The following is a 27,915-nucleotide window of genomic DNA, read 5'->3' on the forward strand; positions in this document are numbered from 1 at the left end:
ACGTCACAGGTTAGGTATGGGAGAAAAAATTTTTAGAGGTATATCTAGATTTTTATTCTAAACACTAAGCTCTTAAAAACTGCATCGCAGATTGTTTAGGGTATCATCTGAGTAAAGCCTTTTGTTTGCCTCAATTTAGTGTCAACAAAGAGAGACAAGAAGAAAAGGATGTCCTGGAGGTTTTGCAGTGCAGACTTTGTCTCTTTTTATTCCATCATGAAATTAAGGGACACTCCTGAAGGTATCACACACATTTCTGATACAGGAAGCATTGAGATGCTTTGTAGTAAAGGTAGTAAAGTTACAAGATGCAAAAGGCAATGTGCAACTCTGCCATTTCCTCGTGATGTACACGCAGTGTTTATACACTGGCTGTTCCTGACATGAGTTACCTGGTTAGTTCCTGGGTGAACCTGACCACCCTCCATGTCAAATGTCTTCTGGGAACAAAGGAAAATCAAGTGACTCTCAAATCTCTCTCTTTTTTTTTTTTAATGCTTTAATCCACTTCTGAATGTCATGGAAATATGGGTTGGCCTGTAGCAAAAATCTGTATTTTTAATTTGGGTTTTAACTCCATAACTGATTGGGATTTTCGGTTCACCCTTATAGCGGACTTTCTTTAACAAGTAGTTGGAAATTGTCTGAGAAACTCTGTGGCTTGATACAGATGATCGTGACCAGTTAGTGGCTGGTTCAAAATTCCCCTCTCACGTGAAGTTTCAGAGCACCTGATGACAGTTATGGGAGGACACTGCTTGTCTTTGAGATTAGTTGTCTTTCATTGAAGACTAGTTTTACAGCTTCCTGTATTGGAGGTTTCATCAGAAGAAATCTCATTTTTCTGTGTGGATAAGAACCATTCTGTTCTCTCTGTTGAGACTTTATTTGGGGGGGGAGGGGGGTGAAGTACCATCTTGCAAACATGGTATGAAAACCCCATTTCTGGACTGCAGTTGTAGTAGGAAGTGCCATTCCCACACTCTGCAGAAACACCAGAGGAAGCATGCTCCTGCCCCAAACAATCAAACCTTTAATTATAAAGCTAATAATGGTTTATTTCAGCCTACAATGTAATATTTTTCCCCTGGTGCTTACACAGAATAGCCAGGTCTCTTTCCCCTTTCCCTCTTGCCATTCCCTGTGCATGGCATACACAGTGAACGAAGGTATCTGTGCTCATGCTTGGCGTCGCAAAACTTCCCCTTACAGCAGCGCAGCAAGCCACCATTTATTTTTAATTGCTCCCCACCGTGTAGGCCAATTAAGGATGAAGCCAGCAGGGCAGGGATCACTGGCAAAGCCTTTGAAGGGAACAGACCCAGCATTTGCTTCGCCGAAGGCTGCCATTCACACATTTGTGCAAGAATGCAAACAATTGGGCTCACTCAGTGGGATCAAGTGCTATCTAGTTCAGTCGGAACCACTTTCTAGTGCAGATGGCAAGTGAGAGTGGCAGCACCACTGAATATTATCCCCGGGGTTAGAAACTTCCCAAATGAGATTTACATTCGTGACCCTCCCCATTTCAGCAGGAAACACCTGCTAAAGCAGCTTTAGGAAATGCCTCTCATTAGCAGCTTCGGTTTGAGCTCAGGTTTTTGTACCCATTGGAGTTCAGGAGGCTTAAGAACTCGATCTTCTGATAATAGGAAAGGGAAAATAATAGAGGATAGTAGGTAGAGGCTCTGTTTTTGGCTCATGTTTCCTGCTACCTTAATTATTCCTTTAAAAGCCTTGTTTGACACATTAATTTTTCTAGCTTTTGAACCTTCCAGAGAAGAGAGTTGCTGAGTATTCTAAATGGCTAGGTCATTTCCAGGAAATTCTGGATGGAAGGTTTGCTGGGAAGACTGGAATTAGCAACCAAATATTTTAGATGCTTTAGGAAAGGAATGAGTCTGCAAATTTGGTCAGGAGTGTTGTGAGCTGTCTGTGCTTTCCTGCTTCTGTGGAAGAGAGCTGGCATTTATGTCTGCTTTCACTCAGAACTGGGAAATGTCAGTGTACATAAAGCTAAAAAGTACTGAAGAAAAGTAGGAAACCAGAGTAGAGGAAACCCAGTTTTATCCTGGGAAACCTTTTGCACTGACTCGTTCCAGGATGGCTCATTGTGCCTTGCAGTGGGCTTGTGCAAGCTGCCGGCTGGATGCAGGAGAGGTTTGGTGGCTCCTCTCTGAATGCACATCATGGAGATGAATCTTAGTCAAAATAAGCCCCAGTTCTGGCTTTATTCTTCTCCCACGCATTGCACAGGGAACCTGCTGGTGTGTCCATGAGCCAGTCCCCCAGGGAAGCCTCCCAGTTACGTGCTAGTCAGGATGGTGAAGGCAGCTAGTCTTTCTGGTTGATGACACTGTTCTCCCCTGCTGTTTGTCTGCACATCCCAGTGATGCCAATTCCACAGTTTTCAACCTTTAAAAAAAATATTTAATTTGTAAACATCTCGATTTTTCCAGTGGAGAGGAAGACTATATGAGAAACCTTAATTTATTAACAACTAGCCTTTTATGACTCGCTTGAAAATTGTGGCTGCAGCTCATATCTGTGCACAGGGGTCTTTCCTAGACAAAGGTAGTCTAAAAAATACTCATTACACCTCTTAGCTGGGCATTTGTTTAGTTATCTGTTTGGGGAAGCCCTGTGTGTCTAAAAGGATATATGTCAGGTTTTAAATGCTGTTCTTCAGCAGCAATGTAAAATGATGCAGCTGAACTGAGACTGTCATTCCACTGCACGTAGGCAGGTTTAATTTCACTTGTATCCATGCAGCCTCATTCCCAGACATTAGAGAAAACTAATGCTCTCTGGCTTGTCTGTAAATCAGATTTTTCCCATAGAAACTCCTCTGAACGCCCGTGAGGCAGAAGGCCAGTGTGGCTAAGGTTATTCCCAGGTGCTCCCCACCTCCCCGGTCCCCTCGCAGCACATCTCCCTTGTCTGCATCCCAATCTGCGCCGCTGGCGCAGTAACCGCATCCCAGCCAGCGGGAGGGAGGAGGAATTTCCCGACACATGCCGAGCCCTGAGCTGCCCGGCTCTCCCCGACTGAGCTCTGCAAGGAAACACTGGTGCTGCAGATGAGAGAAGGACCGGCATGCCTCTAGGGCTACAAACAAAAAAAAGAGCTTCTGGGGTTACTTTTGTTCTGATCCTGGTTTATCTCTCACTGTGAGACTGCTCTTTTTAAAATTTCCCTGCATGGAGGCTTCTGGGGATACTGCGGCTTTCTGTGCCACATGAAGTCATTGTGAGGATCAGTTATTGATGGCTGTTAAAAGCAAGCTAGTTATTAACGTTTCTAAGGGTTTTTTTTTTGTTATTGTTACATTAAATGTATTTCAGCAGTAATGTAAAATTTTAATTAAATTTCATTGTTCATGACACCAAGAAAAGCGCTGTTATTTTACAAAATGTCCACATCTCTGACAGGTGTAACTTTGTCCTCATTGTTAAGAAGCTAATAATTCTATACAAAATATCTATAAAATGAATTGCTGCATTTTTTTTTTCCTTTACATACCTGTAACATTACTATATTATAAAGACAGAAATTCTCAAACAGTCTTTCCTGGAAAGAAATTCTTAAAACTGTATAAATAATATCTGAAAGAAAACGTATTTTTTATCTCCTGATAATGATGCCCATGTATATTTTAATCTGGCATTTGGTGATTGTACAGCACGGTGATACAACAGCCTTCAGATTTCAGAGCCTGGATTCAGCAGTAGATGCAAAATTGTTTTCAACATGGGAGAGAATTGTAAGCAAGGGAAGAGACAAAGCTGTTCAGTGTTAGACAAGGGTTTATCTCTCCGATTGCCAGTACTGTATGTTTTATAAGTTAGGATATGACTTAGTATCTATTTATGTGGCTGTTACAGAAATATATGTGTGTGTTTGGAATGTGATTTTTCAAAAGCAAGCTGGAAGTGCACTCCTGTATGCAGTTAATCATTTTACTATGATGCTTATATCACAAAAGCTCAACAATTGTGTTACAAAACCCCCAATATTATGATCATTTTTCTTGTTTTACCCATGATTGATAAAGTCTTGGTGCATCAATAGATCAAAAGCAAGTTTGTATACTAAAACAGGAGCCTGTCGTATCAGAAGAAAACAAAAACATTAGATAAAAGGAAACTGCTAGCTTACATTCATGAGCACCTATCAGCATTTAATAAGACAGCATCCAATTCAGACCCAAAGCCATATCCTGCCTTGTATTGACTGTGTTATCTCAGGCTGGGGATTTGACTTGTTATATTTGCTTCCCATGTTTTTGCAGTCAGAAAGTCTTTGAAAGAAAACTTTTGTTCTGATTTCTTACTGAGATGAGAATCATGTTTCTGTTGACAGAGAATGGCTGGGTCTGCAGTTGCTGCGGTAGTTTGGGTATTTTTAGTAAGAGAAAAAAAAGCTTTTGCCTGTGGTCTAGAAAGTGCTCTAGTGCTTCTCCGTAGCCTGAATATTTGTTAGAGCATCTGAAGTGAGAAGCCAGAAGAGTCAGCCTAGCACGACTGGCCATGCTGCTAAAAGGGTGTGTGGAAAACACAGCAGGCACCGAGCGTTAAAGCATCAGGCTTTGCAGCCACAGCGATGGAGGCATCACTCACTAGGGAGGGAGGGAGGATGGTCATGGGAGTGCAGGCAGGGCTGGCAGGGAGAGAGGACAACCCAACTGCAGCAAAGCAGGGGCAGATGAAAAGAACAACCAGGGTTTGGAAAGGGGTGATGGGAAGAAAAGATGGCTTTAGCTGAAATTGTGAGCTGAGATCCTGAGGACCTGAGTTCAATATTCACTTTGGCTTAGGCTCCCTGTGTCACAGTGAGTAAAATAACTTGAGTATTTCTGTCTTTCGGTTACTGATGGTGACAATGTGTCTGCATGCAATACCAAATGGGTGAGGAGTTATTGTGTAGCTGCAAATACAATCAAGGTGCCCCTCAAGAACATCTCTCCTTAAGATGATCACAATATAGAAAGTCTTTTGGTCTTCACACTCCAAACACCTTCCTGTAGTTCTTTTTTTTTTTTGAGATATTTCCCTGGGAATTTCCCTGGCAGGGTTCTGGCCAGTTCAAGCCTCTACCATCTTTCCCAGAATCTGTTTGTTGCTTTCAAAGGAGAGGTTTGTCCTGTTCTGGCACAAACATTTGCCTTTCAGTTTTCATATCATTTCAGTATACAAGCAACACCCACTGTTCAAGAAATGTGCGTTTTCTGTTGCTAGAGGAATTGCTTTTCTTTCCCCTATTGACATCAGTCACAGGAGCAAATATCTTCCTGACCCTGCACTTGGGTTATGAAGGGACAAAACCAGCAGTGCAAAGGAGCTAGCACCAACCTAAGCCTGTGTTGACTCAAACAACCAGGGAGGCAGGCTTCCGCCTCTGTTTTGAATCCGTATTGAGGGGAGAGAGCACTAATTGGAATTAGTGCACTTCAGCGTGTATCTGGAATAGCACAAATGAGGATGTGTGTTTCAGAGAGGATCCGGACACCTAAAGCTCCAGGTTGTTTCAGATGTGTTGGTCTTTCACGGTCATACTGAGAAGCAGTTGTACAGGGGATGGGCTCCTGTCAGAGAGTCATAGAATCATTTCAGTTGGAAGAGACCCTTAGGATCATTGAGTCCAACCATAACCTAACTCTAGCACTATACTACATCCCTAAGAACCTCATCTATAGATGTCAGCGATATGCTACAAGAACAGTCCTATAACACATTTTTGTCTGTGTATTTCAAATCCCATAAACGCTAAAATTACAAATGTCCTCTCAAAAATCATTACGCCCAAAACAATAGCAAAAATTACTTTTTACCAAAATTATGGTGCATTTTATTCTCCTAGTGCAGCCTAGTGTCTGTCTTATTAGCCCAAATTTGCATTTGATGAAACTGCATGCCACGGATTTTGTCACCAATTATCATTCTTTTCAAGGGACGATGTTTGTGATTTGGGCTGAAATATGCTAATTACTGAAAACCATCCACACGTGAAGAACTCAGTATTTCAGCCTACTCCCCATACCACCGAGAGGGGTGACTGTGAAATACCACCTGTCACGCACTTGCAGCAGATACGGTATATGTTCTGTCGCATCCTATGGAGTAAGAGAAATGTGGGAAATAAAAATGCTGGAGGGTGCAGTGCTGTTATTACTCGCCTCTGCGATTTGTACACAGAGCAGCCCGGCAGCGTGGCGTGGCAGGAATTCCTCAGCTGAGGCACAAAAGGCAGCATCGCAGCGAGCTGCTGAGCTCGGTAACACTTCCCGTACCAAAGGGGAAAAAGTTTGCACAGGGATTTTTTTCGTTTCTTGAAAAATCCGTACTTGCAAACCAGCAATTTACACACAAGAATAACATGGAGGATTATTTTGAAAGTGCTTTAAAAAGATTGCGAGAGAAGGGGACTGCTGATTGTTCGCAGCAACGCAAAGCTGTTGCTGCCTATTCGTTTCATTCATCCTAAATACTCAGTCACAGTTTAATTCCTAGATGTACTGTATGCCCTTTCGTATATAATCAGCCTAATTTGTCTTCAGCTGCAAGCAAGTGAACCAAGATTCATTTAGTTAAGCAAGCTAAGCAAAAACATTCTTTGCTCACAGATGGGTAAGCCAGCCAATATCTTAAGATAAATGAAAAGAATTTTGTTTTCTTTTCTTGGCTACTGTAAGGAGTCCTACGGACAGAAGAATGACAAAACCAATTCTGTCCCTCCACGTTTTTAATTAGCTAAACAGGGAAAGACTAATAGATCTCATCCTGGAATCTAGAATCCTAATTTACAATGTTGGATGTTGTTTTGACTTCAACTGGCACTTTTAACAAATAGACTTTTCACTAGAGGTTTTCAGAAAGACTGTGTGTAATATTAGATGAGAGGTACTTAATTAATGTAGGAAAGCGCCAACAAACTATCAGCCAGCACTGACTTGTCTTGGATTTGAAATAAAAGGTATTTGCTCTGTGCTGCCTGCCTAGCAATTAACATTAAATGTATGTGGATTTAGGCCAATTCTTAATGAAAAAGAGGCCAGCTCACAACAAATGTCACCCATGTTGTCTTGGGTTATGCTGATAGTGTGCTGAATGAATCAAACAAGCTGCAAACATAAAATCTGACTGACCCCAGGGCAACCAAGGGACGGCAGAGATTGGCTATGATCCCCCTTATCCTCGTGCCCTCACTATGGGCACAGGGCAATAGCCAAATCTGCCCATCACACCTCTCTCAGCCAGAAGATCTGCAAAATAACTGCAGTAAGACATCACATTGTCAAAAGAGAATATACTCAGAGGAAAGTGCTGAAAATTGAAACCCTTTTAATCCCAGCAATCATGCTGAATAGTAGCAGGACTTGCTACTAAGAGAACCGTACAGCCATTTTTCAGATACATCCTTTCTCCTGACTGCATGCAGGTGAAAGCAGACGTGGGAGAGAGAAGAGTGCATGTCCCAGTTTCTGTCATTTTCTTGGTAGAGGAGCAAAGTTCAGGACAAATCGCAAGTGCCTCAGCCCTGCATCTCTGTGTTGCACCCTCATAGGGTCAGAGGAAAAGTGAACATGAACAACTCTTGCTGCTCATCTCCCTCTTTCCAGGAGAAATGCAGGAGCAAGGGATGCAGGTGCAGGAGCAAGGGAGGACATGTCCTGTTCTGCCCTCTGGCACTGAGGGGACAGTGACCCCCTCTGACTCAGGCTGTGGCGCCAAGAGGCATGGCGAAGGAGACTTTGCAGAGAGAAGGTTAGATTAAGAAACAGGAGACTAGATCTCCCCAAGACTATATAGGGAACCTGAAGATTGTAAAACCCACAGAAATCCTGCCAACCCTTGCTGAAAGGATTTTGCTCATTAGAGGGCAGATTGCCTTGGCACTGGTAAGAAACCAGGAAGCTGGATCTCCATTCTCTGTGTTCCACTCCCTGTCATCGTGAACCGCCACTTTGGTGCTCCACTTCCCAATTTCTTACCTGTGTGTGTCTGTATGCCCAAGGGGCAGCAGGGAGCAAGTTGGCACCTCCCATGAGCTTCAATATACAGCAGAGCTAAAATACCTATTAATTTCCCAGTCAAGGATCTCAATTCATGGTCATTACGTTCCTTATCTTATTCTTGAATTGTTTCTGTATGGCAGCTTAAGGTGAGGATTTTCTTTGCCATTGTCTCACCATCTTTCCTCTGTCCTCTCCTGATCTCCACTTGCTCTTGGCCAATCTCTACAAGAGACACTTTGTGCAGGTGAGGCTGCATCTGGAGTTCTGTATCCAGTTCTGGGCTCCCCAGTTTAAGAAGGACAAGGAACTACTGGAGGGGGTCCTGTAGTGGGCTACAAAGATGACTAGGGGTCTGGAGCATCTTTCTCGTGAGGCAAAACTGAGACAGCTGGGTCTGTTCAGCCTGGAGAAGAGAAGGCTGAGAGGGGATCTCATCAATATTTATAAATATCTCAAGGGTGGGTGTCAAGAGGATGGAATCAGATTAATTTCAGTAGTGCCTGATGACAGGATGAGAGGCAATGGGAAAAGACTGAAGCATTGGAGGTTCCATCTGAATATGAGGAGAAACTTCTTTACTTTGAGGGTGCCAGAGCACTGAAACAGGCTGCCCAGAGAGGTTGTGGAGTCTCCTTCTCTGGAGACATTCGGAACCCACTTGGACACATTCCTGCGTGATCTGCTCTGGGTGAACCTGCTTTAGCAGGTGGGTTGTTCTAGATGATCTCCAGAGGTCCCTTCTACCTAAAACCTTCCTGGGTTTGGGTCTCTGCATGCCCTGCCAGTGGATTTGAAGCTCCTTCAGGTCTTTGAGCTCCTCTTGGAGCACCCGAAAGACAAAGTGTACCCTGTATATTGCTCCCCCCAGAACACTGGCATTACCTGAGCCAGAAGGCAATTCAGGGAGGTAGTAGTGGGCAGCAGCACATACCCAGAGAGCCAGCATGGGGAAGCTTGGCCTCAGCTCCTCGAGCAGTGACTTGTCCAACAGATTCATTGCTTTGGTCTGGCTGTTCTGTGGGACTGCTGCTGCTGCTGCTTGTCCCTCTGGTCTGAGTCTGTTTCTGTGATAATCACTGAAGTTTTCTGGCAAGTCACATCACCATTACCAAATGAGAACAAAGGAACAAGAGTTTGTGCTTTGGGATGCAAAAAGGAGATTCTGGCTCTTTGCAAGTAATTGTTGCTATGCTTCTGTAGTTACCCTCTGAAATCTAGAGGTCTTGTCTATATAAAGTTTGTGTTCCAGGTAGAATAGTGCTTCCCTTTCTCCCAGCTGTTTCTTCTGGGTATATCATGCTGCTCCGAGGCAGGTGGGCTCTTGGGGAAGATGGTCAGTGAGTCCACCTTACCTGCAGCCCATGGGAATTGTCCAGGCTTGCCCTGAAGCAGGTCAAGGTATCTGCTTGGAAAATAAATTCTATTCAGGGAACTTGTTATTTATTCAGGTTAGCTGGGCACAGCAGCCAAATGAGGATTTTCCTGACAGAACCATCAGAGCAGAAGTGTGGAATAAACTGCAGTTATCTGGGAAGGGCTGATCATAGTTTGCACTGGCCGCTTATTGTTGCAATCACACCTTCAGTCTCGCAGCCCACAGCTTTTCTGTGGAAGGGGTGCTCAGCAAGCCCTTCTCTTCCCAACCAACTTCAGACATCCCAAGGGAGCGACCTTTGGTACCCACCCACAGTACTGGCTGCCTCCCATTAATCCCCTCTGGTCCCCTGGTATTTGGATGGGCAAACCACTGTTCTTTCTGTTATTACTTTTATTTTCTTTTTTGAAAAAGCAATCAAACTCGTAATATATTGAGTGATTTTTTCAGCTACCTGGTTGTGTGTGTAATTGAAGGAAGTGGTTAATTTTTGAGCACAGTGGGTTATTCACAGTGCTAAAATTAGTTTTGCTTTTGTTAGACCAGAGATCCATTTGCAGCTAACACAGTTAAGGCACAAACCGGTATTTATAGGAGAGATGAAAAATGCATTGATTGACCAAAACCTTCTGTGCCACTGAACACTGTGCAGCAATCTAACTAGCGGTGCAACAAATAACTTATCACAGCATTGGAATTACATGCACATAGCGGGAAATTCTCTTTTTTTTTTGTTCACAAAAGGACTTGATCACATGCCATTATTCAGAGAGTAGCTGAAATCTCTGCAGGCCTTTGCTCTGTAATCTAAAAAGCCCTTTGCTTTTTACTATCGTAGGCTTTGGCAGCTACAAGAAAATGCAAAATGATGGCTGTGCTTGTATCGATTATCATCCTAATTCTGCTTCCAGTGAAGTCCATCACCAACCTGCCACAGCCTCCTGTGGGAGTAAGCGCAGGCTGTGTATAATTGCAGTTACTTTAATACAAATTTACTTACTTGACACTTGAAATTCTGCATTCTTGCTGCAGTTATGCTGTGAGCAGCATTAAATTAACTGACTCCCAGAAAAAGGCTTAGACCGTTCTTCCTCACCTATACTCCTATTTTCGGCTGGAGGAGTGACAGTCCCCTGCCTGGAGCGAGTCCTGTAGTAGCTCAGGGCTTTTTTCTGCTTCCCTTGGTCACCTGTGAGATTCCTCTGACATACTGTCTTTGTGATGGATGCGCTGCCCACTGGCAATTGCTCATTTTGATGCTCTGCATGACGTCTCTGCTTCACGTCTGGCTCCTTATCTTGTTATTTATTTTATGACCTCTCTACCCATTCTGATCTTCACTCACTCCAAATTCTCTTTGTTGCCTACTTCTCCTGCTTGGTTTGCTCAGTTAGCAGCCCTGCTTCTGGTTTTTGGGTCACAGGGAACGAACAGGCTCTGGTTGAATGCCTCTGTCTTCAGGTGGAGAAGACTGTTACATCTTCTAATAGACTTAAAGCTGTTTGGTGCCTTTTATGAGTTCTTTGTATTGTCTGAATGCACTACGTATAGACATTTAGCTTTGCCAATAGGGCACCTGCAGCAGTAGCTTCAATTCAGCCTGCACAGGAGGAAGTCACAAGGCCATGTCTTTATCCGGAGTCTATTTTAGGTTTGTGGGTTGGGCGGATAAAAAGAGATGGAGAAGTTTCTACCATGTCTTTAAGAGATGCAGTGTAAACCTGGACAGCCCTGATGCTGAGAAGCCAGCACTGGGAAAGATTCACCCCTATCTAGCTGCTCTCTCAGTCTATGCCTGCAGCAAAGCCTCTTGACAATAACTCTTGATTTGCCCACTTCTGCTGTGAGTGTGGGCAAGGTGAAGACCCCAATTTAACCCAAAAATAGATTCTAGGTGCGTCTATGCACCTACTATTTGCATACTGGAATTGGCAACCTATGCTGCTTAAAACCCAACTGTTATTTCTGCCTGCAGTTTCCCAGCTGCCTGCCAGTGCAACAGCCAGATTCTGCAGAGAGCTGTGAATGGAAGAGGCAGAGCAATTTATCACAACTGACTTGGTTTTCCTTTCAGAGAAATCTCTCCAGCCTAGAAGAACTGGAGTGCCTCAAAGCATCATTTGCAAATGTTAATGTGGAGAATGCTTGGTATCGAGTGGGTGCAGACATCCATTTAAGTCTTTAGAAAATGTCTGTCCCAAAAGTGGAGAAGTCTCATGTTTGTGTTTTAGAATTTATCTGCCCTATTTCACTTCTGACCTGTTGCAATTAAATTAATATCTCCAGCTAAATATTAGCCAGTGGTGTCCAGCCCTACAGTATCTTAGGGACTCCATGACTGGTGTGGGGAAGGACTGTGTAAGACTGTTCAAAACTGTGACCTTGTGATGGGCCTTTGGTTCCCTGGGTCAAGTCTGTACCACATGGGTTTGGTAGATGTAAACAAAGGTGAGGACTGGTCATATAGCTGATCGTTTTATGGCCTCTGTATGAACAGATCTAATTGGTTTTGCTGAAGACGTTGTAAATTGGAGCTGAGGTGATCATGTTGCCTCCTGGGAGCTTCCTGAGTGACTGGAGCAAAGAGCAGAGCTTGGGAGGAGTTTAGAAATGATGCTCACACAGAAACTTGACTTTGCCACATCTCCCCCAGCCTGGGAACAAAAACCCCTGGGTAGTTAGGCTGGAGGGAAGCTCTGTAGTAGGAATTGTGCTAAAAAACAGCTTAAGCAGGGAGAACACAGGGCATAATTTGCACCAAACCATTTTAATCTCCTACGATAGTAAACTAAATCATCCCACAAAACAGAGCTTCCAGTGCTGCAGGTTCAGAAGCAGAGCCCCATGAAGACCCAGAAAACAGCTGTTTTGCACCCTGGAGCAGTCCTGATGTGTGTTACACCAGTGCACGCTGATACACACTTCATGGTAGTCTATGGAAAGTAACTTAGAGGTGCCTTTGACTTCCTATCACCTTCTTCTCCCTGTACAGGTGTTAAAATGCAGGTATTCATCTGACAAGACACTGGTTAAATCTGACAAGAGAAAAGAGAGTTTGAGAGCAGGTACCAGCCTGACTGTGGCAAGTTACAGGCAGCTTCTGGTTGGTGGCTGAGCCCTGAAGACTGTGGGAGGGTTATGATGACAAGCCGTAGGGCTCTGTCCCTGCAGACAGCCAGGAAAAGAGAAGGGATGTGCACAGGGATGTATGAAACCCAGTGTCTCCATGATCAGGTTGGGGAATTTTACATGTGTGGTTAAGGAGTTTTACTGAATCCATCCATGCTTACATATGTTGCAAATGAGTGACAAAGCACTCAGTGAAATGTGAGCCATGACTTATTTTGCCCCACACATAATGAAATAAAATTAGGGAAGAGCCAAAAGACAACAGCTGAAATCCCATGGGAAGGACCTGGCTGCTGGCTGCCTGCACTAAGGAAGGAGGCAAGGGCCTGGGGCCGCAGGGTGAGGGCAGGCTGGTGGGGTGTTGTGGTTTAACCCGAGCTAGCAATACAACCATGATAGCTGCTACTCACTCTCCCCCACCCTCCAAATAGGAGAGAGAATGGGAAGGGAAGGGAGAAACTTGAGATAAACACAGTTTAATAACAAAATGCTAATACACTACTAGTAAATAGAATATAAAATATAAGATACTCAATGCAATTCCTCATGAACTTCATCCACACCGAGCAGGCAGTCCCAGGAAGCAACACCAGGTCCCAACAACCAATCCCAGAGAGAGAAAAGAGGAAAAAGGCAGAAAGACCCAGAGGCCTCTGCAAAACAGCAGGATGGCAAAAGGCCAAACTAATATAAGTCCTGAACAGAACTCCCCCGGCTCCAACAAAGAGAGTGAACAAGTGAAAAAGCCAGAGAGAGCGCAGAAGATCCCAACCCTCCTTAAATGTGAAGCATGACGCTAATGGGATGGAATACCCTTATTGATCAGTCTGGATGTCAGTCAAGCTCTGCCCCTTCCATGCCCCCCTTCCTCGATGCCTCACGCCTGTGGGCAGAGTGCTCAGAATGTCCTTGGCTCTCAGGCCAGAGCAATTAAAAACATTCACTCTGTCCTGGGGTGTAATCTCTTGTTCTCAAATTAAGTCCAAATAATGACCGTGCTAGCCATGAAAAAGAAAGGCTTCTAACTGCATGAAGAAAATTAACTTGTTTTCAGTCAAGCCAGCACATGGAGGGCACCTGCTCAGATGAGAAGTCAGCAGGCTTACAGTTCAGCACTGTAGAAACTACATATGCTTCTGTGGTGGTTCGAGAGGCAGCACATTATCCCCCTTTTAAAGTGGGCTACAGGATTCACTCTTCCCTGGCAGTTGTGCATATGCAGGGAATGTAACTTGAGAGAACAAACTCCTGGTTGTGAGGTTTTGCCCCCTCCCAAAGCAGTGTGCTGGAGAACCAGTGTCCCAGCCATCTCTTCCCCAAAGCTCAGGCACCAACCCATCCGCAGAGGCTGAGGCTGGAAGCGCGGTTGATCATCTGTTGCATCTAGAGAAACTTTTTTGTGGTTTAGACTTTTGGATTTTGTTCAGCTGACAAACAGGAGTTATTCAAAACTCATTTGCATTGCAAGTGTGTATTAAAATGCATGAGGCATGTAAGGCTGGGGCTGGTGGGAGAAAAATGTGTGCAATTTGTGGAAACTGTGGATTGTTATGACTCCTGAATTGGCATATTTATATGCTTCATTGTTCTTAGATTTGGGATTTTCTGTTTGTCAAATCTAGCGTGTGTGACATACATACCATGACAGACTTTTCATCGTTTTTCTTTCACTGAAGAACTTTCAAAGCAACAAATGTCATAGCGCAGCCATGACTACTGGGCAGTAGACTAGATGACCCAAGAGAGATCCCATCCGGCCTGGATCATCCTTTTCCAGGAATACACTTGCCAACCTAAGACATGTCTTGAGAATTCATCACGCTACAAATCACTGTTGGGGAATGAACACAAATCCTGTGTGATGTTTCCAACGGAGACAGTATTTTTAATCCTTCTTTCTCAGTTGTCTAAGTGCAGTAAAACTGAAGGCAAGATTAAGACCTGTTATGCAAAGGATCAAAAAATGTTTCTTGAAACATAGCACTAAGAGGTGTTATCTGATTTGAGGATCCCAAATGTTTTCCAGCAGAAGTGCAGTTACATTTGGAAATGTAATATATGCAGACATATATGGAATAACAGACAAGCTCATTTATCTTAATCCTCTTTTGCAGGATTCTTGGAGAAACTTGCAAAAGCTTGAGACTCTTGCAGGTGGAAAAATCACTGATGTTAAGAAAACAGATTTTAAACTCTTAACCACTTTTCATATGGTGCTGTATGGGTCTAAGAATTCAGAGTATGTCATAGCATGTAAAGTGTTATGTCACCAATTATTTAAATTGCATTTCTTTGGTCTAACAAATACACAACTGAAAGTTGGATATTCCCACATATTCCCACATAAAAATATAAACATATTACTTGTATGTTAGATGCATTCAGTATTCCTCTCAGGGTACAGACAAGATCTTCTTGATCCCCAGAATGACACAGAGCAGCCTCACCATTACCTCCATGACCTCTGCAGACCTCCTCCGTTCAAACGTGCTTGTTGCAAGTCACCTGGGTCATTGTCATGACTCAAACCATGGGGCCACAAGGTGGTTGCAACACACATCTGTAGTCCTGTACAGCATCAGCAGAAAAGACGAAAGAAACTTAACATCTTGTAGTTTTTATCCTACAGGCAACAGGACAAGCTGCTGAAGGAAGGGCTGACTGACCACTGCTGGTGCTGTCTAATGCTGGACTTGGACTTCAGTAGCCAGGAATATGGTGGGTGAAGGGGAGCTGCCAATGGATGGGGAAAATGAGGAGCCAGAGAAGCCCCTTTTGTTCAGAGCTGCTCTGAGTGAAAGACCAGAAACCTGGCATCCTCTGGCGTGACAGAGGTGGTGACAGAAAAGCCCCATTTCTCATGAAGGATAATATAAAGAGACATTGTACAGCTTCAGGCAAGAGCAAGCCATCCTGAAAAAAAACAGGGGAAAATACAGTATATTTTTAATGTTTGTGTGGTACTTCAAAGCTGGAAATTGCTATGAGTGCTAAATAGTGTTCCCTAATGTGTAAACCAGTAACTAATAGTATTACATTCTCTCATACAGAAGCTCTTGGGATGCAAATTCAGAAGCTAAATAAATAGCTGTAAAATAAAATAAAATAGAATAGAATAAAATAGGAGAACCAAACCTCTTTTCCTATCTCAGTGTGAATATGCTGATTGAGAGCAGATTTGCAGAGACCTTTCTCCTTCAGGCTCAGGCTGCAGCGCCCAGACCGAGGGCAGGGAGAAGAGGGATGCTTGGTGAAGGGTTAGTGAGAAAATGGGTCTGGCCAGACACCACCTCACATAGCATCCATAGCATGCCCAACAGCCGGTACCCACGTGGTCTGCACAGAACCCATGGTTACAGATCCAACTCTTTTCCCCTCATCCCTTTCGAAATGGTGAACATAAGCAGCCATGCTGCCTGAGCTGTGGGCCTCCGAGTCCTTAACGCAAAGCTCTTGGTGGCTTTTTTAGAGCCCGTCAGCAGCTTTTCATACAATAGCTCTGCTTCAAAGCTGCTGCTGGGGGAAAGTGGTGTCTCACTGCCACCCACTCTCCTGACTCCTGCTGGACACTGCCAGTGTTCAGCAGTCAAGGATACAGCCGTCCTTCCTCCTACACTTTGCCTGTATTCATTTTTCCCCCCCCTGAGTTTTTGCATCATTGGTGTGTGCCGTTGTCAAATGAAATTACTGATCTGCTCTCAGGGGGAAGCAAAATTGTGTTTGACCAGATTTCTTGCTGGGGTGAGATGAGATGACAGCCTTGGTGGCAGGGGGGATGTCAGTGGATGCCATTTGTTTCTACTTTAAGCAAGTTTTTTGCCACAATATCCTGTAGTATCCTTGTAGCCAAATTGGGGAGATGCAGTTTGGTTCTTGGGGGGTTAGTTCTGAGACTGGCATAGCTTAATGTTTTCACCAGAGCACACCTGTGACAATTTCCTGATAGCACTCTGGCAGCTGTCAATCTTTACAGGCTCTGCTGCAGGGATGGTCCTGGCTCAGCCACATCTGATGCCCCACACCATTGGTGATGCCTTGCTGAATCCCCAAACCAGGCACAGCCAGGGGCACAGCCAGGGACATCCCTGCAGATCCCTTGGTCACTGCTGCTGGCTCCGCAGAGGGGCAGGATGCTGGAGGCAACATGCGGTGGGGACACCCCCACCCTGTAAAAGAGAAAAAAGCAACCCTGGGACTGTTTCCCTAAGCCCAGATATAATAAGTGGAGCTTGATGAAATGTGCTGTGTGAGAGTGTCTTATGTGTCGCTGTTTCTAGGGGAGCAATTTTTTTTTCTTTTTGCTTTTAATTATCCAGGCTTAAATTAGCAGCATGTACTGTTGATATTCCTCCATGAACAGCTAGAACACTTTCAATCAGGAGCCTTATTAATATGCAAAAAAGTGATTTGTTTTGATTTCAATCTGGAAGGTTTCCCCCTTGTGTCCCCCCCCCGAGTTTCCATTTCAGTATCTTCTGCTCTAAATGAAGGTGAAATTATTGTGTCGTGGCCATATAAGAGAGCTCGGGTTATCTGGGGAAAGAGGAAAGACTTGATGGAGAGTTTCAGAAACTCCCATATGGGCTGGTATTTGTTCTGCTGTATTTTTCTATGCTAAAACAACACCCTGCCATTGGACAGCAGGAGGCTCACCCAGGCTGCTCTGCTCCCTTGCAGGGTAATTAAAAAGAACACCATATAATTTTTTTTGCTTCCCAAAGGCACTGGGACTCTTCTCGGCTATCTCCTCTCCTCCCAACCTACAGTTTTGGACAGGAGGATGGTACAAGTTATTTTATTCCCTAATTCCAGAATCACTTTGCCAGTATATTAGTATTATTATATTCATACTGCAGATGACTGATGCTGATCTCTGCATAGAAAAATGGCCTTGTAGAGCTGCAGAGGCCTCCTCCGTACTTTGCAGTGGGTCAATGGGATTTTGTTGGCATTGTTGTAGGCTCTGTTCCTGTCTGTAAACCACGAGGTCTTTAAATCTGCTTCTGAGAGATACCCAGATGGGGATGGTCAGGGCTTTTTATTATTACTTGTACAAGTGTTTAGTGTCATAACCCCACTGTGTTATATGCGATGCGTATGTAAAGGTGGGGGGATGCTAAAAGAAAATCTGAAAAGAGACTAATTTTGTGGTGTTTTAAGCCCCTTTGGCACAGCAGAAGTAGCAGGGAGAGCGCTGTGCCTGCCTGCCCTACACCCTTGCAGGGCCGACTGAGGGCACCCAGATTCTTTCCTCTGTGCTCTGAGGGGAGGCTGGTGTGGGCAGATGTTTCCCTTTCCCACAGTTAATGCTAATTTTATAGGAAAAAAAATAATTTTGAAGTGGTTTGGATTTTTTTTTTTTTTCCCTCTGAGAAAATTCCAGAGTTTGTCACTGTTAATCTGGGTTATGTTCAATAACAGTGTCTGACTTTTTCAATTAAACTGTTTCCAAATATGGATTTTTCCTTTTATGAACGTACGGGGAAAGTAATTTTTTTTTTCCTGACCAGATCTAACTATGAGACTCAGTGGACTCTAGTCATGTGCTCAAATTAAAAGAGACCTCATTCTTCAGATGTAGGTTAAACTGATTTGTGTCGGATTTGAACCAAGCAGATTGTGCAAAGCAGTGATTTACACTATGTGCCTTCAGCTGGTTGTATAATTACAAGTGTTGAGTAACAGGATGTTCTTTGATGTTCATACCACCTCCCCAACCAGACAGAGATGTGGGGATATAAACTCAAGAAGGAAAAGGAGGTTATCCCACACTGGAGTCAGAAGACCTCAGCAGAGGAAGGGTGATCTCCACATGATCTCCATGCAAGGGGTGATGCCTCCAAGCTGGGAACCTGCCTGTGAGACCATGAGCCAGGCAGAAAATCACCAAAGTTGAGTTTTGAGTAACCTGGGGACAGGCCTGATGGGGCAGACTGATGGACAGATGGACAGAGGCTGTGGGACTGACAGGTAGAGAGTTTGCCAGGGTGCTACAACCCTGGCTGTGGTCTGTGCTCAGAGACCACGTTGTCTTCAAAAAGCCTGTGAAGAAAGAGACATGAGTTCCCCAAATAATGCCCTCAAAAGGAAGACTCTTATGATTGAGAGGGATAACAGTAATGCCTCTGAATGACATTTGCCTCTGTGGGTTGGAAAGACAGACTTTTAACGTGTGTTTTCAGCGTGCCTTTCTTTGACAGCAATTCCTCCTGCCTCCGGGGAACTGGAGCCCTGCGTGTCCCCGGAAATTAAAACAAAAACTGGCTTCAGTGGTATTTCCTGAAATGCGTTTTCATCTCATTGAATCTGTCCTAACAGCAGCCCTGAAGCATCCAAGATTTCATTTTCATCTCGTAGTGATCAAAAGCAACATCAGCAAGGAATAAATACACAAAGCCATGCTGCGGGGATATTAATTCACATGACAAGGCAGTGCAGTTTGCTTTATTAAAAAAGAAAGCTCATGTGAGGGTTTTCTTGGTCACTGAGTGTTTCAGTCACTATGAAACATCTGTATTTTGCAATCTGTTTTTTTTTCTTTTTCTTTCTGAGTCTTGGATTTGAGGGAGTAAGTCTTCAGCTCTTGTGAATGAAGCTGCAGCCCCAGTGAAGGTGCCTGAATTTGTGACATGGGCAGCCAAGGGCAAGGGCTGAGTGGGGAGCTCAGCTGCACAGCACCAGAGGCATCTGTGTTAAGGGGTTGGAAAGCTGCTTGTTCACCTCGGCAGGGATGACGAGGCTTTTTGGTGAATGTCTCCCTTTTCTCAGGCACAAATATATCAACTTTGTTTACAGAGGCAAACCCCGGCCCCTTCCTCAACTAGGGCGGCTTTCTTTCACAGGGGTTAAAGCCAACTCCACCCGAAGCTGCCCACAACTGAGCCGCCTGTTGCAGTCCAGAGCGTGGAAAGCTCATTTTGGCTGCCCCAGCCCTGGAGTTGTTCTCGCCTTGGCGCCAGGGGATGCACCACCTCCCACCGCAGGCAGCACCTTCACCGCCGCATTGCCAGGGGGTGGATTTCTAGGTTACTTTTCCCTGAGAGCAGACACTTCTCCCCAGTGACAGGATGAGTGATGCTGCTCCCTTGGCACATGCTGTTGGGAGCAGTCACCAGCTCCGCTTCCCTTACCTCGTCATGAAACAGCAAAGACGTTGCCATTTTGAATGCAAGGCTGGAAGACAGTATGCTTTTAATTCAAGTAATAAAACCAGAAGGGCTTTTTCAGCAAGGCAGCTGCCAGAATGGGATTCAGTACTTTGGGGTTTAGACTAGCTGAAAGTGGGAAGAGATCAAAAATGATTCCTGGAGGAAAAGAGCTGCTGCTTCTCACCAGAGACTTATCACACGCTGCAGCTGACGTGGGAGACGCTGCCATTGTGTGACAGGGCTCTCTGGAGATCCCTATGGTAGAACAACAACAGCAGTTTATTTGGAACAATAAAATAATAAAGTAGGTATGTTGAAATCTAGCAAAGGAAGAGGTTATGCAGTATTTCCCCTGGAAACACCCTGTTCATGTGCAGCAGTTCCTGGGGCATGTGGCAATTTTTATTCTCCCAGTGTCTTCTGCAGCGTATCTCCAAAGCAGGAGGAAGTGCTGGTCTGTGGGGCTGTTTCTACTGAAACCAGTATTTTTACAGCATAAAAAACAGTAATGTAAAACCCCTGTAGGTTATCAATGCTAAAGCCTTTTGCCATTTGGTGTGGAATATGGTGTGCTGAGAGAGCAGTGCCTTTTCCAGAAGACTGTCCTGTTCTTCATCAGCTGAGGGTGGTGGGCACCTGTGCATATTTCAGCCATCAGGGGGGCTTTGGAGTGGGGAGCAGCTGGGTGGGTTCCTGGTCATTCCTGACCTGCCCAAGGACCTCCTATGCCAACTCACAAGGCTTGTTTTCTGACATGATTCCAGCACTCCTCGCTATCGTAATGGGTATGAGCTACAGGAATTCCTCAGCTTCTCCTGCAGAAATGTGTTTCAGCGGGGAAGGGTAAAAATGGCACAAAGTGTTGCCTCCTCACACTTCTACCTGATCTGGCATATTTGTGGCTATGAAATTCAGCTGGAGCTTTGGAAATTAAATGTAATTTGCCGTGTTATCAGCCACTTCAGTCCAAGGCTGCTATTCACGTGGAGGAGCTGTTGGCTCTTCTGGAGAGCCCAGGGACATGGTGTGCTACCGCAGCTGCACATCCCAAATGGCAAGGATGCAAGGAGACCAGAGTGGAAAAAGTGCAGGGCATAAGACCCCTGTGCCAAAGAAGAAACTAAAACACAGGTTTAGTCCTCTTAATAACCACTTGACTAAAGGCATACAGGGGACAATGTATTTGGATGTTGAGTTTTCGTATACACCCAAGAGTTCTCTAGACTTCGGCTTTTCTTCCCAAATCATTGAAATTTTTAGCTGAAGCATTGAGATGACACTTACGCAAAATCCTAATACACACTTCAGGTCTGTTCCCAGGTCTACTCTTCTGTGCTGTCCCAGCCCAGAAACAAACCAGCCCACCCCCTGTCCTGGACTCTATGGACAGAACAGTGGTGGGGACAAAGCTGTGGTGGCACAGGGGTGGGTGCCAGTTCCCAGCCTCCCTCCTGGCACAGTACCCATGCCTCCCCTGGGAGCAGAGGAGTTCTTCTGGCATGAAGCAGACATTGGTGTGCTGCTGACTGGGCTCTTTTGAACATCTTTTGCAAAACGGTCTCTGTGGTGGCGAGAGCTGCGCACACTAACCCTGTGTGTGTAGGCAGCTCCTTCCTGCTAAGGCATGGTTGGAGAACTAGGTCTAATCAAATGCAACATAAAAGCTCATTTATTGAGGCATGTGTAGTTAGTCTTGTTAAAGAGCAGAGGCAACTGTTTGTCAAAGAAGTGCCACAATTTTCGGAATTTCCCATATAAATACAAGGAGTTTGACACAGCAAGTCTCCATTGCTTTGGCTTTTAAGCAGGGAGAGTCACCCTTAAGAGGATGGGTTATAAAACTTCTCTGAGTAGTTTATTTGATATTCAGAGACTGCTTACTCTCTTCCATTGTTTACATCAACCTTTGAGTGAAGTGGTTATTTAGCCTTACTTTGTGATTTTTATGCTCTTTGTGGTGCTACTTCATTGCACAATGGGAATGTTTTGTCTCCTTTAATATGCATGCTTGAGGCCTGATTATATACTGGGAGGACTCTGGCTTTTTTATAAATACACATCTAATATATGTATATACACACTTGCAGTTGTGCACTGTAAAAATCACTGTCAATCATTTATCCCAGGGTGACCAAGCCGGGCATCACCAGGCACGTTGCACTGCAGAGCAATCACCTTACAGGTGATTACACACACACAGGCCTATGGAAATGAAGTGCTGAAGAAGCACGATGTCTCTGCTGCCCAAGACCTACATTTCAGAACTGCTTTGCCCACAGCGAGATAACATTCACCCGCTGCCATCAGCCGAGCGGCATTTGCTCTCCAGCCCACAGCTTTGGCATTGCCTTGCCTGCTGGTGGTGGTGGTGCGGGTGGATGGCTGTGGTGAGGCCTCATGGCCTCAATACCCGCTGCAGGGATGCCATCCCCTTCCCTCCCAGTTCCATTTTGTTTGTTCATTTTGCCTTTTATGTATATATATATATAATTTTTTTTTCTGTTTTCCTGCTTTGCCACCAGCCATCTTTTCACCATGTTCTGGATAAACACAAGCTCCACAGGAAGAATTTCAAAGTACCAAGCACAGAATAGACAGATGGGAGTTTCACACATTATTTAATCTGACCAGTCTTCCTATCAAAATACTACTTTGGTTTTTAAAATGGTACCTGCGAACAAACCCCTTTTCCTCCTCCTTAGTGTCACCTCTTGCTCATTATGTTAAGATGCCTGAAGACTGTTTCTGTATTTTCTCCCTCCTATTGAGATGCTTTTATGAAACTTGAAATAAAACCCGACTCAGGTTTGTGGGGACAAAAATTCAGTCCCACCTACTGTTTGCTTTGCAACGCTCCTGAAATATAATTTTAAACTCATATTAGTTGTTTGCGAAAGAGGAAGCCAAATTACAGAGGTGAAAAGGGAATCCATTAGTGGCACTTTTCATGAGGAACCCCCCACGATAACAAAGCAGCATGCGTGTGAACAAAGAAAGTGAGAGATGCTGAGCCCTACTGTGCCTGTCAGCTTGGCTTTTGCATGCAGGGGAAAGAGAACAAAATTCACAAGAATGCTACTCTCTGAAGTGCTATGTGCACTGCTGGTGAGCCTGGGAAGGAAGCAAACACAGCCATTCAAAATAACTGAAAAACAGTTGTAGTATTAAGTGGATATGCTGACAAAATAAACCCATCTGATTTAGATTTTAAAGGGTTCAAGGGTGAAATGAAATATTATTTGCCTAAATACAAAAGTACTTTCGGAATAACAACCCCTTAAAAAAAAACCGCAAAACCTCACAAGAGACTACAGCCCAGCATTTCATCTTTGATAGACTTCGCTCTTTTATTTTTCCTCACTGCTGAGCATAGTGTCTTATTAAGATAATAAAATTAGGCCTTTCAACAATCCTAACGTGGTATTTTTTGGGGGGTAAACTACCATTCAGCCTGCAATCCATCCCACGAGATGACAGAATCAGGCTCCTTAATGACAAGCAGGAGTGCTAGGTTTTCAGCAGCAGTGCTACATTATGGCATGCATTAATTTGCTAGGAAATTACTTTAGAAGAGCATAAAGTGTGATGGATTCAAGTTAGAAACATGGAGTACAATAAATGCCCCAGAGGTACCTCTGAAGTGTGACATTCATGAGAAATTCTTCAGCAAAGGGAACTGAAAATGACCCGTCTCCAAATACCACACTCAGAGAAGTATGGAGATAGTCTATCAGGTCACCCGCCAGCAGATATTAAGCATTAACCTATTTCAAACGTTATGCGTATTTACCGACAGAAACTGAATAGGTCAAACAGATTTCTTGCTCATAACGGAAGATGAAATGGTGTTCAGTTCTATATGTGAATAGCTGCTCATGTAAATCAGTGTGTGTGCAGGAGTTATTTGGGCTATTTCATTGTTGCCTCCTGTTTCTAAAGAATTGTGTATTTTATCCCATGAAACGAAATCTGGAGTGAAAGGTATCAAGCTTTAAAACAAGGTTATAGTAAAAACTGAGAGTACCACACAGAGCACATGGTTTGTTTCAGAAGAGAACAAGTTTAATAAAATGGACTTCTTGCATGTCAGGTTGACAAATTCATACTCTTCCTTGTCATAGTACCCAAATCAGAAACACGGTCTCGCTTTTCCTCTAATCAATGAAAAAAGCCAATGCTAGTTAGTACAAGTGAACCTCCCATACGTCTCTTACGTTGTTCATGGTGTTAGTTGTGGACTTTTTCCTATGAAAGGAATTCAGGGTTACTTCTGTAGGAAGCCTACGTGAACAGAAAGATTAGGATGTGTCTAATGTAGCCACCTTTGTCTACTTTCTTCAGCACTCCAGGACTGTCCCATGCTGTTTCTGATCTTGTGTATATCCTGACTCTTCCCTACACCTATCTCCCTGCCAGCAATCATACATCCAAGATAGCATTTAAGTCATTTTTACTGCTGGCTTCAATCAGATGAGTTAGCTTTGTGCTGACCTGCATGAAGACAACCCAGGTTTTGGGTGGAAAGTGCTCCGCTGTAACCTGCTCCCCTCAAACTAACATCACACTGGCGTTGTGGTACAAAAGAGGAGGCAGGGAAGAGCCTACATTTCAGACCCAAAATGCACGGCATGTGCCAGAGGGCCACCCCAGACAGGGTGGGTTTGAGTCTGCTTTGCTGTCCCTCGGTGCCTAGTAATTTATGAGGGGTTGCTGAGGCAATGCAAAAGCAAAACATTTTCTCTGTTTTAAGGACAGCAGCTATTGGTACCACTTCTGGGCAACCTCACAGTTTATTTTTGGTGCTTTTTCATTCAGTGCAACACACCTAGTGCTGTTTTAGTGCCATTTCCAAGGAGTCTGGCTTCTTGGCTGCTTTACTGGTATATACAGCATCTCTCACAGAGAATATATGATCAGATGTCCAGACAGGGAACGGATCAGGACTAGTCACAGGCAAGTACCACAGGTACAGCTGTCAGGGAGAATTACACATGGAGCTTGCAAAGGCCTTTTTCCTTTTTTCACTATTTGCCAACGGCTTAGTAAAAGTTACCTGTTCTTTAACATTCACACAGCATGCAAACAGGCAGCGACCATGTGGCTGCCAGTGATGCCCTGTGCCCGCTGAAGCACTGCTCTGCGCTGCACAGCAGGGCAGGGTCTCGGGGCCAGGCCCACAGGGATATTTAGGGGCCTAACTTCTATTTCAGACTTCAGTGGGAGGCACCTGATTGCCTTTACCTTGGGCGGAGGTGGCTGGGAGGTGTTCCACATCCCCTGCTCCAGATCCCCTGCCCGCCCACAGGAACCTCGGCTCCTCTCCGGCCGGTGGTCGAACTGTGGTGCGGTGCGACCCTGGTGTTGTGAAGTAGCCGTTCTCCGACTGGTGACGGCCTGATTCACAACACCAGCTGCTGCACAGCACCTGAGGGGGTCCCCTGGCCAGACTCCCCACCGCTGGGTTCCTCCACATTCTGCCCTCCTCTGGGGTCCATCTTCCACACCATCGCCTGCTGGAAAGCAAAGTGACAGGGTTAGGTCCATCAATTCCATGAGTTATATACCCCTACCTCTTTAAAATATGAAATTGTGAAGGGTGTGTGTCTTCAACTGCAAAAAAAAAAAAAGAAATAAAAGTGGGAAATTGGTGCTGCACTGAAGATCAAATGCTTTGTAGAGGCGGGCACCGCAGCACAATGCTGGTAACGTATACAGCTGCGCTCCTGCTATTCATTTTCTGCGCTTGTCTCAGGAGGGATGAAGGCCTGCAGGTGGGGGAAGCAACCTAGAAACTCAGCCAAGCCCTCAGAGACACAGGAGAAACAGGCAGCTTTGTCACAGATCCCAGGACGTTGTCAGAAGGAGAGCGGTGCCCCAGGGACCATGTGGCTTCGCAAGCACAACGCTGCCATTAACCCTCACACCTGCACCCTGCCTGCTCCTCCGAGGTGGGTGAGACAGCAGCACAGACGTGGTCTGTCCCCAGAAGTTGCCCAGTGTCGTGGCGTTCAGGAAGGTGCCCCAACCCACAGAAGTCCTGCTGGGACCCAGGAACGTCCCAGTCTGCAGGCCCCTCATTCCCATCCCAGACGCCCATCCCTCAGGAGCTCGCAGAAGCTGAGGGACGCAGCCCGCTGCTGACCATGAAAGCCGATCTTCTTTTAAAACCACACAGGGAGTATTCGTATTGTTCAAGGGAAAAAGAAATCTCCATCTCCTGCGTAGGGCTGAGGCTGGTGAAGCATGCCGACCATCATAGCTTGCACACAGCATGTCCCTCGGGCTGCACAAGAGATCAGTGTTGCAAGGCTGCAGCACTACGGGAACGGCCCTGGGGAGGGCACAGGCCCAGGCAGTCCTGCAGCTTTTCAAGCAGACCACAAAAATGTGGAAATGAACACAGACTCCTCCCTGATTCCCTTCAAAACGCTGCATGGGTGGTACAATGACTTGCTTGAAATAGTCAGGTCACTCTTCAGGGGTTATAAACAACTCCCTATTGGGCTAATTCATCTAGGCACATGTGAAAAATAAGCCAATAATAAGCTTAATCCTATGTATTACAGACTTCCTTCAGCAACCAAAACGCAAAAGAAAGCAGAGTTTCCGTGAATCAGCCCGTGACTCCTTAAGCGAAGTGGGCAGAAAGAAAGCGATGTGAAGCCTAGCAAACCTCCAGGGAGAAAGTGCTGGTTTTTAATAGTGCTCCAGAAATGACTTAGATGTGGAGGCAAAACTTCTGACATTGCTAACAAAGGGAACGTTTCCCCACCACCCATCCACACTGCCCAATTTAATCCAAAGGAAATTTCATGCATTGTCTTTCCCCTGCAGAGAAGGGAGACTTGGTCACATTTAGTCCATGAAGAAGAGCGATTTACATAGGCACTAACAGAAGATGTGCCAGAGAAACAGGTTACGCAATTTGGTCGCTGCAGGAAATGGAGCTAAATTTCTTGACACCTGTGCATGTGTGCACACTTGTAAAACCTCAGTCATGTTGTACTAACAAGGCTTTTATTTAAAGAGCAGTTTCTGGAATTTTAACACGTTGGAAAAAACCCAGTGTATTTATATTTTATGCATATCTATTATTCAGCCTTCAACCCTGAAAGGAAGAACCTGAAAAGCTGAACTTGTGTTGTGGCTGGTGCTGATCAATGGTGACACGATAATGCCGGATGAAGGTGAATCGTGTCCCCTGAGCAGATCTTTTACCGCGTGTGGTGGCACTGAGCACACTTGACGAACTGCACTGTGTCACACACAGAGTAACGCCAAATACTTCTTGTACGGTCTCTGTTCCCTGGGAACACTAAAGTCTGCCACTTGTACTGTGGGTGAGAAAAGAAAAACAAATGATATGAGCACTTTTCAAGGTTGTTTAAATCCTTGGGAAACCTTCCACGCAGTCTGTGCTGAAGTATATATCAGGCTTCTTAAAAAAAAACCAAACACTGTCAGCATTGCTTGCTCCCTGGAAGAAGCCAATTTAAAAGCCTTTTTAGATAAAAAACAGTATTATGTGTTGTACCAGCGAGAAACGACCACTTAATCTAAGACTTTCCCTCCCTTTAGCATACCAGAGATGGAAGTTGGTTTTCTTCTTCTTTATGCCCTTGCTCAAATAGCCCAACATAGGCTGAGCTGAAATTTTAATCTTCTCCCGTTTTTACTTAGTAGGACTTTATTCACTCATCTATTTGCAATAGGTTTAATGTTCTTTAACGCTATGCGGTTTGAAAGCTTTCTTACAATTTCCACTAAGTTACCATACCTAAGTGTACAATGTCCTCAACAGATGAGTAACCAGCAGCCAGGGAACTGCATTCCCCCATGCCAGCTGGCTGGCTGGGTCTAGAAGCCCTGAGGAAAACCACCAAAACCAAATATTTATGTTAGGATGACACTAGTGCATTAGAAGAAGAATCTCATCTCCTATAAATAGGAAAATAAACTTCTCAGTTTGAGGAAGGAAAAAACCCACCACACACACAAAAAAACAGTAACGCAGATAATCCTGCCTAAGAAATTGCATTTTAAAAAACATATGTTTAGAAACAGAAAAGCGTAACAAACTGCACCAACAAGCTGGTTTCTGTATGCTGAGTTTCTGGGCAGTGAGGAGGACTCGGGCGCAGGGTCAGCGCAGGACTTGGGACATCAACTGCAACCCCAACCCGCAAGGTTATTACCACCCTTAATATCCCATGCAAACAGATTTCCTTGCTTTGGTCACAGCAGTCTAT

The 27,915-nt window shown here is 44.7% G+C and overlaps 1 long non-coding RNA gene across 1 annotated transcript in view; it reads right to left on the reverse strand.

The window, feature by feature from the left end:
• Positions 1-23,706: 23,706 nt before the first annotated feature.
• LOC110364334 (uncharacterized) overlaps positions 23,707-27,915 on the reverse strand; it is a 68,497-nt gene continuing 64,288 nt past the window's right edge. The window contains exon 4 of the long non-coding RNA XR_010470134.1: positions 23,707-25,179. This is a non-coding gene — a long non-coding RNA (uncharacterized LOC110364334). The remainder of the gene's footprint in view (positions 25,180-27,915) is intronic.

Source organism: Columba livia, chromosome 2 (assembly GCF_036013475.1).
Source record: "Columba livia isolate bColLiv1 breed racing homer chromosome 2, bColLiv1.pat.W.v2, whole genome shotgun sequence".
Taxonomy (NCBI): domain Eukaryota; kingdom Metazoa; phylum Chordata; class Aves; order Columbiformes; family Columbidae; genus Columba; species Columba livia.